Here is a 10,325-nt window from a genome sequence, read left to right as displayed (position 1 = left end):
AAAACAGGGATGATAGCTCATATATGAGACTTCATAGGTATTTTATTTTGAAACTCTAAAGCAGAATGTCCTGATTGTCCCTGAGTGACTAGGTGGGGTTTCCTGCTATCACCCTGGAGTGAGATGAGTCTTTGATACTCGAGAGTTTTTGTTTTATTCTCATCTAAACAGAGAGGGATGATAGCTCATATATGAGATTTCAAAGGTCTTTTATTTTGAAACTCTACATCAGAATGTCCTGATTTTTCTTTGGAGTGACTAGATGGGGTGTCCTGCTATCACCCTGGAGTAAGATAGGTATTTGATACTGGACAGTGTTTGTTTTATTCTCATCTAAAAACAGGGATGATAGCTCATACAATAGAGATTTAAAAGGTCTTTTATTTTGAAACTCTACATCAGAATCTCCTGATTCTCCCTGAGTGACTAGGTGGGGTGTCATGCTATCACCCTGGAGTGAGATGTGTCTTTGATACTGGAGAGTCTTTGTTTTATTCTCATCTAAACAGAGAGGGATGATAGCTCATACATGAGATTTCAAAGGTCTTTTATTTTGAAACTCTAGATCAGAATGTCCTGATTTTTTCTGAGTGACTAGATGGGGTGTCCTGCTGTCACCATGGAGTTAGATGATTCTTTGATACTGGACAGTGTGTGTTTTATTGCCATCTAAAAACAGGGATGATAGCTCATATATGAGACTTCAAAGGTATTTTATTTTAAAACTCTAAATCAGAATGTCCTGATTCTCCCTGAGTGACTAGGTGGCGTGTCCTGTTATCACCCTGAAGGGAAATGAGTATTTGATACTGGACAGTGTTCGTTATATTCTTATCTAAATGCAGAGGGATGATAGCTCATATATGAGATTTCAAAGGTCTTTTATTTTGAAACTCTACATCAGAATGTCCTGATTTTTTCTGAGTGACTAGAAGGGGTGTCCTGCTATCACCATGGAGTTAGATGAGTCTTTGATACTGGACAGTGTTTGTTTTATTCCAATCTAAAAACAGGGATGATAGCTCATATATGAGACTTCAAAGGTATTTTATTTTGAAACTCTAAATCAGAATGTCCTGATTCTCCCTGAGTGACTAGGTGGGGTGTCCTGCTATCACCCTGGAGTGAGATGCGTCTTTGATACTGGACAATTTTTGTTTTATTCTCATCTAAAAACAGGGATGATAGCTCATGCAATAGAGATTTCAAAGGTCTTTTATTTTGAAACTCTACATCAGAAAGTCCTGATTCTCCCTGAGTGACTAGGTGGGGTGTCCTCTTATCACCCTGGAGGGAAATGAGTATTTGATACTGGACAGTGTGTGTTTTATTCCCATCTAAAAACAGGGATGATAGCTCATATATGAGACTTCAAAGGTATTTTATTTTGAAACTCTAAATCAGAATGTCCTGATTCTCCCTGAGTGACTAGGTGGGGTGTCCTGCTATCACCCTGGATTGAGATGAATCTTTGATACTGGACAGTTTTTGTTTTATTTTCATCTAAATACAGGGATGATAGCTCATACAATAGAGATTACAAAGGTTTTTTATTTTGAAACTCTAGATCAGAATGTTCTGATTCTCCCTGAGTGACTAGGTGGGGTGTCCTGCTATCACCCTGGATTGAGATCTGTCTTTGATACTGGACAGTGTTTGTGTTATTCCCATCTAAAAACAGGGATGATAGCTCATATATGAGACTTCATAGGTATTTTATTTTGAAACTATAAAGCAGAATGTCCTGATTGTCCCTGAGTGACTAGGTGGGGTTTCCTGCTATCACCCTGGAGTGAGATGAGTCTTTGATACTGGAGAGTTTTTGTTTTATTCTCATCTAAACAGAGAGGGATGATAGCTCATATATGAGATTTCAAAGGTCTTTTATTTTGAAACTCTACATCAGAATGTCCTGATTTTTCTTTGGAGTGAGTAGATGGGGTGTCCTGCTATCACCCTGGAGTAAGATAGGTCTTTGATACTGGACAGTGTTTGTTTTATTCTCATCTAAAAACAGGGATGATAGCTCATAAAATAGAGATTTAAAAGGTCTTTTATTTTGAAACTCTACATCAGAATGTCCTGATTCTCCCTGAGTGACTAGATGGGGTGTCCTGCTATCACCCTGGATTGAGATGAGTCTTTGATACTGGAGAGTTTTTGTTTTATTCTCATCTAAACAGAGAGGGAGGATAGCTCATATATGAGATTTCAATTTTCTTTTATTTTGAAACTCTACATCAGAATGTCCTGATGTTTTCTCAGTTCTCTAGGTGGGGTGTCCTGCTATCACCCTGGAGTGAGATGCGTCTTTGATACTGGAGAGTTTTTGTTTTATTCTCATCTAAACAGAGAGGGATGATAGCTCATATATGAGATTTCAAAGGTATTTTATTTTGAAACTCTACATCAGAATGTCCTGATTTGTTTTCGGAGTGACTAGAAGGGGTGTCCTGCTATAAACCTATAGTGAGATGAGTCTTTGATACTGGACAGTTTTTGTTTTATTCTCATCTAAAAACAGGGATGCTAGCTCATGCAATAGAGATTTCAAATGTCTTTTATTTTGAAACTGTACATCAGAATGTCCTGATCTTTTCTGGGTTCTCTAGGTGGGGTGTCCTGCTATCACCCTGGAGTGAGATGAGTCTTTAATACTGGATTGTTTTGGTTTTATTCTCATCTAAACAGAGAGGGATGATAGCTCATACAATAGAGATTTCAAAGGTCTTTTATTTTGAAACTCTACATCAGAAAGTCCTGATTCTCCCTGAGTGACTAGGTGGGGTGTCCTGTTATCACCCTGAAGGGAAATGAGTATTTGATACTTGACAGTGTTTGTTTTATTCTTATCTAAATACAGAGGGATGATAGCTCATATATGAGATTTCAAAGGTCTTTTATTTTGAAACTGTACATCAGAATCTCCTGATTCTCCCTGAGTGACTAGGTGGGGTGTCATGCTATCACCCTGGAGTGAGATGGGTCTTTGATACTGGACAGTTTTTGTTTTATTCTCATCTAAAAACAGGGATGATAGCTCATATATGAGATTTCAAAGGTCTTTTATTTTGAAACTCTACATCAGAATGTCCTGATTTTTTCTGAGGGACTAGATGGGGTGTCCTGCTATCACCATGGACTTAGATGAGTCTTTGATACTGGACAGTGTTTGTTTTAATCCCATCTAAAAACAGGGATGATAGCTCATATATGAGACTTCAAAGGTATTTTATTTTGAAACTCTAAAGCAGAATGTCCTGATTGTCCCTGAGTGACTAGGTGCGGTGTCCTGCTATCACCCTGGACTGAGATGTGTCTTTGATACTGGACAGTTTTTGTTTTATTCTCATCTAAAAAAAGGGATGATAGCTCATACAATAGGGATTTCAAAGGTCTTTTATTTTGAAAATCTACATCAGAAAGTCCTGATTCTCCCTGAGTGACTAGGTGGGGTGTCCTGTTATCACCCTGAAGGGAAATGAGTATTTGATACTGGACAGTGTTTGTTTTATTCTTATCTAAATACAGAGGGATGATAGCTCATATATGAGATTTCAAAGGTCTTTTATTTTGAAACTCTACATCAGAATGTCCTGTTTTTCTTCGGAGTGACTAGATGGGGTATCCTGCTATCACCCTGGAGTGAGATAGGTCTTTGATACTGGACAGTGTTTGTTTTATTCTCATCTAAAAACAGGGATGATAGCTCATACAATAGAGATTTAAAAGGTCTTTTATTTTGAAATTCTACATCAGAATCTCCTGATTCTCCCTGAGTGACTAAGTGGGGTGTCATGCTATCACCCTGGAGTGAGATGTGTCTTTGATACTGGAGAATCTTTGTTTTATTCTCATCTAAACAGAGAGGGATGATAGCTCATATATGAGATTTCAAAGGTCTTTTATTTTGAAACTCTAGATCAGAATGTCCTGATTTTTTCTGAGTGACTAGATGGGGTGTCCTGCTGTCACCATGGAGTTAGATGAGTCTTTGATACTGGACAGTGTGTGTTTTATTCCCATCTAAAAACAGGGATGATAGCTCATATATGAGACTTCAAAGGTATTTTATTTTGAAACTCTAAATCAGAATGTCCTGATTCTCCCTGAGTGACTAGGTGGGGTGTCCTGCTATCACCCTGGATTGAGATCTGTCTTTGATACTGGACAGTGTTTGTTTTATTCCCATCTAAAAACAGGGATGATAGCTCATATATGAGACTTCAAAGGTATTTTATTTTGAAACTCTAAAGCAGAATGTCCTGATTGTCCCTGAGTGACTAGGTGGGGTTTCCTGCTATCACCCTGGAGTGAGATGAGTCTTTGATACTGGAGAGTTGTTGTTTTATTCTCATCTAAACAGAAAGGGATGATAGCTCATATATGAGATTTCAAAGGTCTTTTATTTTGAAACTCTACATCAGAATGTCCTGATTTTTCTTCGGAGTGACTAGATGGGGTGTCCTGCTATCACCCTGGAGTAAGATAGGTCTTTGATACTGGACAGTGTTTGTTTTATTCTCATCTAAAAACAGGGATGATAGCTCATAAAATAGAGATTTAAAAGGTATTTTATTTTGAAACTCTACATCAGAATCTCCTGATTCTCCCTGAGTGACTAGGTGGGGTGTCATGCTATCACCCTGGAGTGAGATGAGTCTTTAATACTGGAGAGTTTTTGTTTTATTCTCATCTAAACAGAGAGGGATGATAGCTCATATATGAGATTTCAAAGGACTTTTATTTTGAAACTCTACATCAGAATGTCCTGATTTTTCTTCGGAGTGACTAGATGGGGTGTCCTGCTATCACCCTGGAGTTAGATAGGTCTTTGATACTGGACAGTGTTTGTTTTATTCTCATCTAAAAACAGGGATGATAGCTCATACAATAGAGATTACAAAGGTCTTTTATTTTGAAACTCTACATCAGAATGTTCTGATTCTCCCTGAGTGACTAGGTGGGGTGTCCTGCTATCACCCTGGATTGAGATCTGTCTTTGATACTGGACAGTGTTTGTTTTATTCCCATCTAAAAACAGGGATGATAGCTCATATATGTGACCTGCTCTATCATTTTCAGTCACATTGACCCTGAAACACATTTTGAGTTTGATACACTGTTGGAAAGATGAGATTATTAGCTTTCTAATGATATCAATATTGTTTTTGTCCTCCAAATATTAAGCAAAATACGTCACTTTACATAATGAATGTCATCGAACCATGATTTTGAGAAAAAGGCCTTCAAAGTTTGCAGTACTTTCTTAGGTATTTATTCAAATGAACCATACCATAAAACGAATTCATCTAGAGCTGTTTGCACAAAAAAACACACACACACACACACACACACACACACACACACACACACACACACACACACACACACACACACACACACACACACACACACACACACACAATATACTGTTCTCTTGTTGTCACTTTCATACATCAATACATGGAACAAAGGCACTCACATACACATGCACGCCGTACCAACGTGCACTCCCGTACACTCCCGAACTCACGTGCACGTTCATCAATTTATGTATGTATTTTGGTCATGTTTGAGCACATGCTTATGCGCACACATCTATTCCCATGTACATGGCCATGTGCACACCCAGACCACATGCACACCCGTACTCACGTGCACGCCCGTACTCACGTGCACACCCACACCCACGTGCAGAATCATCAATATACAATTTTTATGAAAAACACTATGAATAAATACTTAAATGAACTGATTGCATGTTAACCTCTAACAACATTAGAATCATTTGGCACAAAAGCTAATTTAGAGAAAGAAGCAAGCAACAGAACAGATAAATATACTACACAATATAAAAATAGCAAACAATCAACAGAGTAGCTAACAGTACTTAAAACCAATTTGAAATATATATTTACAGCATTTATAGAAGAATGACATAGTGTTGATGTATTATGCACTCTCACTCATTAAGAATGAGGTGTTAAGGGTTTGGGGCAGGTGATGTCTTTGGTTTCCTCAGTGCAGAACTCTCTGATCTTCTCAAAAAGATACCACTGCCGTTTTTCATCAAGCCCAGGGGGAGTCAGTTCAGTGGGACGTGCCTCCTGGTCAGTAAAGCACCCTGTGCGTAGCAGCTTGAAGGATTCTTCTTCTTTACGTTCAAACTCCTTGGCGTAGACCACTCCAGGCTCGGCACTGGTGAAGCGTAGGTGATGGTACCTCTTGATACCTGGAAGCGGTCTGAAGCTGGGGGCAAGGAAGTTGTGCCAGTCGTCTGTTTTGACGAAGGTCTCCCCTGACTCATTGCCAACCAGCTGGGGGATGTTGACTCCAGTGACGGTACTGGACCTGACAGCCTGGCTGATGTCCTTCAGGCACGACACTGGTGTGCGGCGGAACTGCTGCTTAAACAGGCCAAAGCACCAGTCAGGTGCAAATTTGGTGTGGCCAGCAATAAGAAAGTTGAGGGAGATATCTTCATGGAGTCCCACCATGCAACGCCAAGCAAGGTACCAGAGGAGGTATCTGTTTTTGTTCTGACCAGAGCAGTTGTCACAGTGCAGGTGAACATGTTTCTCCCCAAGCCCATACTGAGAGAAGAAGTGGTGGAGGTAGGCAATGACAGCATTGGAACCCTTGCTGCTGCAATGAGCCTCATCTATGAGGTAGTTTACCTGCTGAGGAACACCTTCACAGCAGACACCAAACAGTCCACACTTCCTGGGAACCATAAAGTAAATGGGCCCGGGCTGGAGAGGGTCACTGGGGTAGTGAACCTGTAACACCAGACCAACAGATGAATTAACTAATGAGTGATCTATACTCTAATTCTAAAAATGTGTGAATATTCATATTGTTACATTCCAAACATTCTGGATTATCACAGCATTCATCACATTCACACACCTCACCTGCTGTGCATAGTCAAAGCTGTAGTGGATGGTGATGTATCTGCTACAGGGTTGGTTGGGTCCTAATTTGACACCCAGCTCTCTAGCTGTTTCTTTACAGCTGGCGACCATCTCCTGGTAAGCCTGACGCTCCACCCCCACGGTGCGGAGGTGTTCTTCCTGCTTCCTGAGCTTCGCTGACTTGACACAGTCGGGAAAGTTGGAGCTGCGGTAGATGGCAATGTTGTTTTTCTGACAGAACCAACATAGGTCTGTCATCGGCCTCCCAATAATGACACTGGGAGTCAGCTCCTTCCACAGCTTCCTAAATGTGCTGTTGCCAGCAGCACGGTGACCTGGAAAGGTGATTAAAGACAAAGATAGCATTGTTAGATTACTCATCATTAGTTTTCCATTGAGGTTTCCTCGTGTAAAAAACCCCCAAAAAAACAAGATTAAAATATAAGAAAATACCCACCCTTCTCCTGCATCTGAACCTTGTATTTCCGCCACACAGAGGACTTGGTCTCAGTTGTTGGTAGAACACTGATGTCCGTCCTCTTAAACCCTGGAATCCGTCCAGGAAGTGGCATGGCAAAGACATCTGCAAAGTTGGTAATGAACCGTACAATTCACTGGATGTCTTCAAAGGACAACACCCTTTTGGTCACCACACGACCACCACGTCTTATCCTTGAGGCCAAGCCATGTTCCTTGAAGAACTTGATGATACCTGTCAGCTTGTCTTGAGAAATTCTGGAATGGTTTAAAACATCAGTCTTTGATTGTTTTTTATGGCTTTCTTTAATGTATGCATTGTAGTATATACATTGTCGTTGTATTTTTTCATTATGTAAAAGCATGTATATATATTTATTTATGTATTACTATTGCTGTAAATTCTGCTTCTATTCAGTTATTGTCAAACTCAGTTCAACTCATGCATGGCTTATTACCACTTCATTTGAAAATAGTAACACTACCAAAAGTGAAGTAGCCTTTTCAAAATCAAACTCACCCATGTAGAAACTTGAAAGTCTCCCGGCAGATTTTGTGCCCATCTAAGAAATAGGACGTTCTCTGCTGTTTCCGCTCCTTTTGGTGTCCTCTCTTTGCACAAGCGGTCTCTTTGGAGAGGTTTATGTTGGAGCTTATCTTTCCAAGTAGCACCAAATGCTTTTCACCTGGAAAATCATATAACATTGCATAATGTGTTGTGTCAATCACTCATCACACACAACTTAAATCTTTAACGTGTAACAGAACACACAGGCCCACCCCCCACACATTGCCTATAGTATTATGTTAAACACACTCCCATACACACATATTCTATCTATTATAAAGGGTAATAATAAGTACAGGCTAGTCTGGCAGTGACTCCAGAGTAAACTGCTCTCACATGAGATAATACATTTGTAGCTGCCTATCTCTGCAAATCTTTAGATAATTAGGCTGGGGCCACATGTGATTTAAGGGGTAGCCAAAAAAATATGTCTCCCCATGTGGATAAAATGTAGGGTTGAAACATTTATGAAAATGTTCACCACAATAATTTTTCAATGAGTATTAGCCAACTTTAAGTTGTAGGTGGTTATGTGAGCATTATTTTAATTGTTGTTATGTTTTTAACACTAACCCATACTCACACACACATCGTTACCACAGTCAAAGGTATTTAAATAATATAACGTTATAACGTTACTTACCATTAGTCATTTCATTCATTTGGTCTCATCTCTTGACCATCTCCTCAGGGGTGTAACGGGTGTAACAGGGAACTCCATCATTAAATGTACAGCTACACCTGTAGTCACGGGCCCTCTCAATCTCTTGAGCGCTGTCCTCTCTGACATAATGCCGTACGGACTGAAGTGTCTCAGCCACCGGGTCGTTCAGCAGTGGTTGTTCCTCTGTGGTGTCCTCATCCTCTTCAGCATCCGTGGTCTGAGGGCTGCTGTCAGTGTCAGGGCTGTCTGACTCTAAATCGGAGCCGGATAACGGGGAAACTTCAACCGGTGCCGTCAAAAAGTAATCAGTGATCAGCTGAACCCATTGCTCATCAGAGGCTGTCCCTCTCACAATGTTGGAGTTCAACAGTATTGCGATTTGATCTTCTCTGGAATCCATCGATCTGATTAGCGGCTAATAAATTGTCAAAGTACGGAGGAAAAATATTTTCGTTTTACTGGGTGAAGGTCGCGAGGAATAATGTTGGTTTATATAGTGTGTGTGTGTGTGTGTTTGTGTATTTTGCGTTTGTGTGTATTGTGTTGGTTTCCCGGGGAAAACCCTCACAAGAAACACCGGCTGTTGTTATGCCAGCTGTGACGTTACGTTACTCCGTTCTCCGCTCGTAATGATGCCTTTACAAGCTTCAAAGTTGTATTTATCATCTGAATTTGGCAAAACAAGTTTAATATTCTGAAAGCCAAGACTTTGTTTATTTGAAATCAGATGAAAATAAACTATCACGGACTCTGCCGTGTTATTTATGATTATTATATGCTTTTCATTCATAATGTCAGCCGGAGGGAGGGGGGGCAGCGCTGCGGAAGAGCAGCGTGAGAGCTGTCATCTTCCCATTACAAGCTTCAAACATGTATTTATCGGTTGATTTTGGAAATAAAAGTTTCAGATTCTGAAAGCCAAGACGTTGTTTATTTGAAATCAAACAAAACACCAAAACCCCGAAAAACTAGTTTTTTACTCAAATCCACGTTTATTTTGAAATGAGCCGTTGCGACTTCCGACTGATTTCGATAGAGCGGGTCACATATGAGACTTCAAAGGTATTTTATTTTGAAACTCTAAAGCAGAATGTCCTGATTGTCCCTGAGTGACTAGGTGGGGTTTCCTGCTATCACCCTGGAGTGAGATGTGTCTTTGATACTGGATAATCTTTGTTTTATTCTCATCTAAACAGAGAGGGATGATAGCTCATACATGAGATTTCAAAGGTCTTTTATTTTGAAACTCTAGATCAGAATGTCCTGATTTTTTCTGAGTGACTAGATGGGGTGTCCTGCTGTCACCATGGAGTTAGATGAGTCTTTGATACTGGACAGTGTGTGTTTTATTCCCATCTAAAAACAGGGATGATAGCTCATATATGAGACTTCAAAGGTATTTTATTTTGAAACTCTAAATCAGAATGTCTTGATTCTCCCTGAGTGACTAGGTGGGGTGTCCTGCTATCACCCTGGATTGAGATCAGTCTTTGATACTAGACAGTTTTAGTTTTATTTTCATCTAAATACAGGGATGATAGCTCATACAATAGAGATTACAAAGGTCTTTTATTTTGAAACTCTACATCAGAATGTTCTTATTCTCCCTGAGTGACTAGGTGGGGTGTCCTGCTATCACCCTGGATTGAGATCTGTCTTTGATACTGGACAGTGTTTGTTTTATTCCCATCTAAAAACA

This window comes from Notothenia rossii, assembly GCF_949606895.1.
Source record: "Notothenia rossii genome assembly, contig: scaffold_47, whole genome shotgun sequence".
Taxonomy (NCBI): Eukaryota; Metazoa; Chordata; class Actinopteri; order Perciformes; family Nototheniidae; genus Notothenia; species Notothenia rossii.
The sequence above is the reverse complement of the archived record's forward strand: the minus strand, read 5'-3'. Positions refer to the sequence as shown.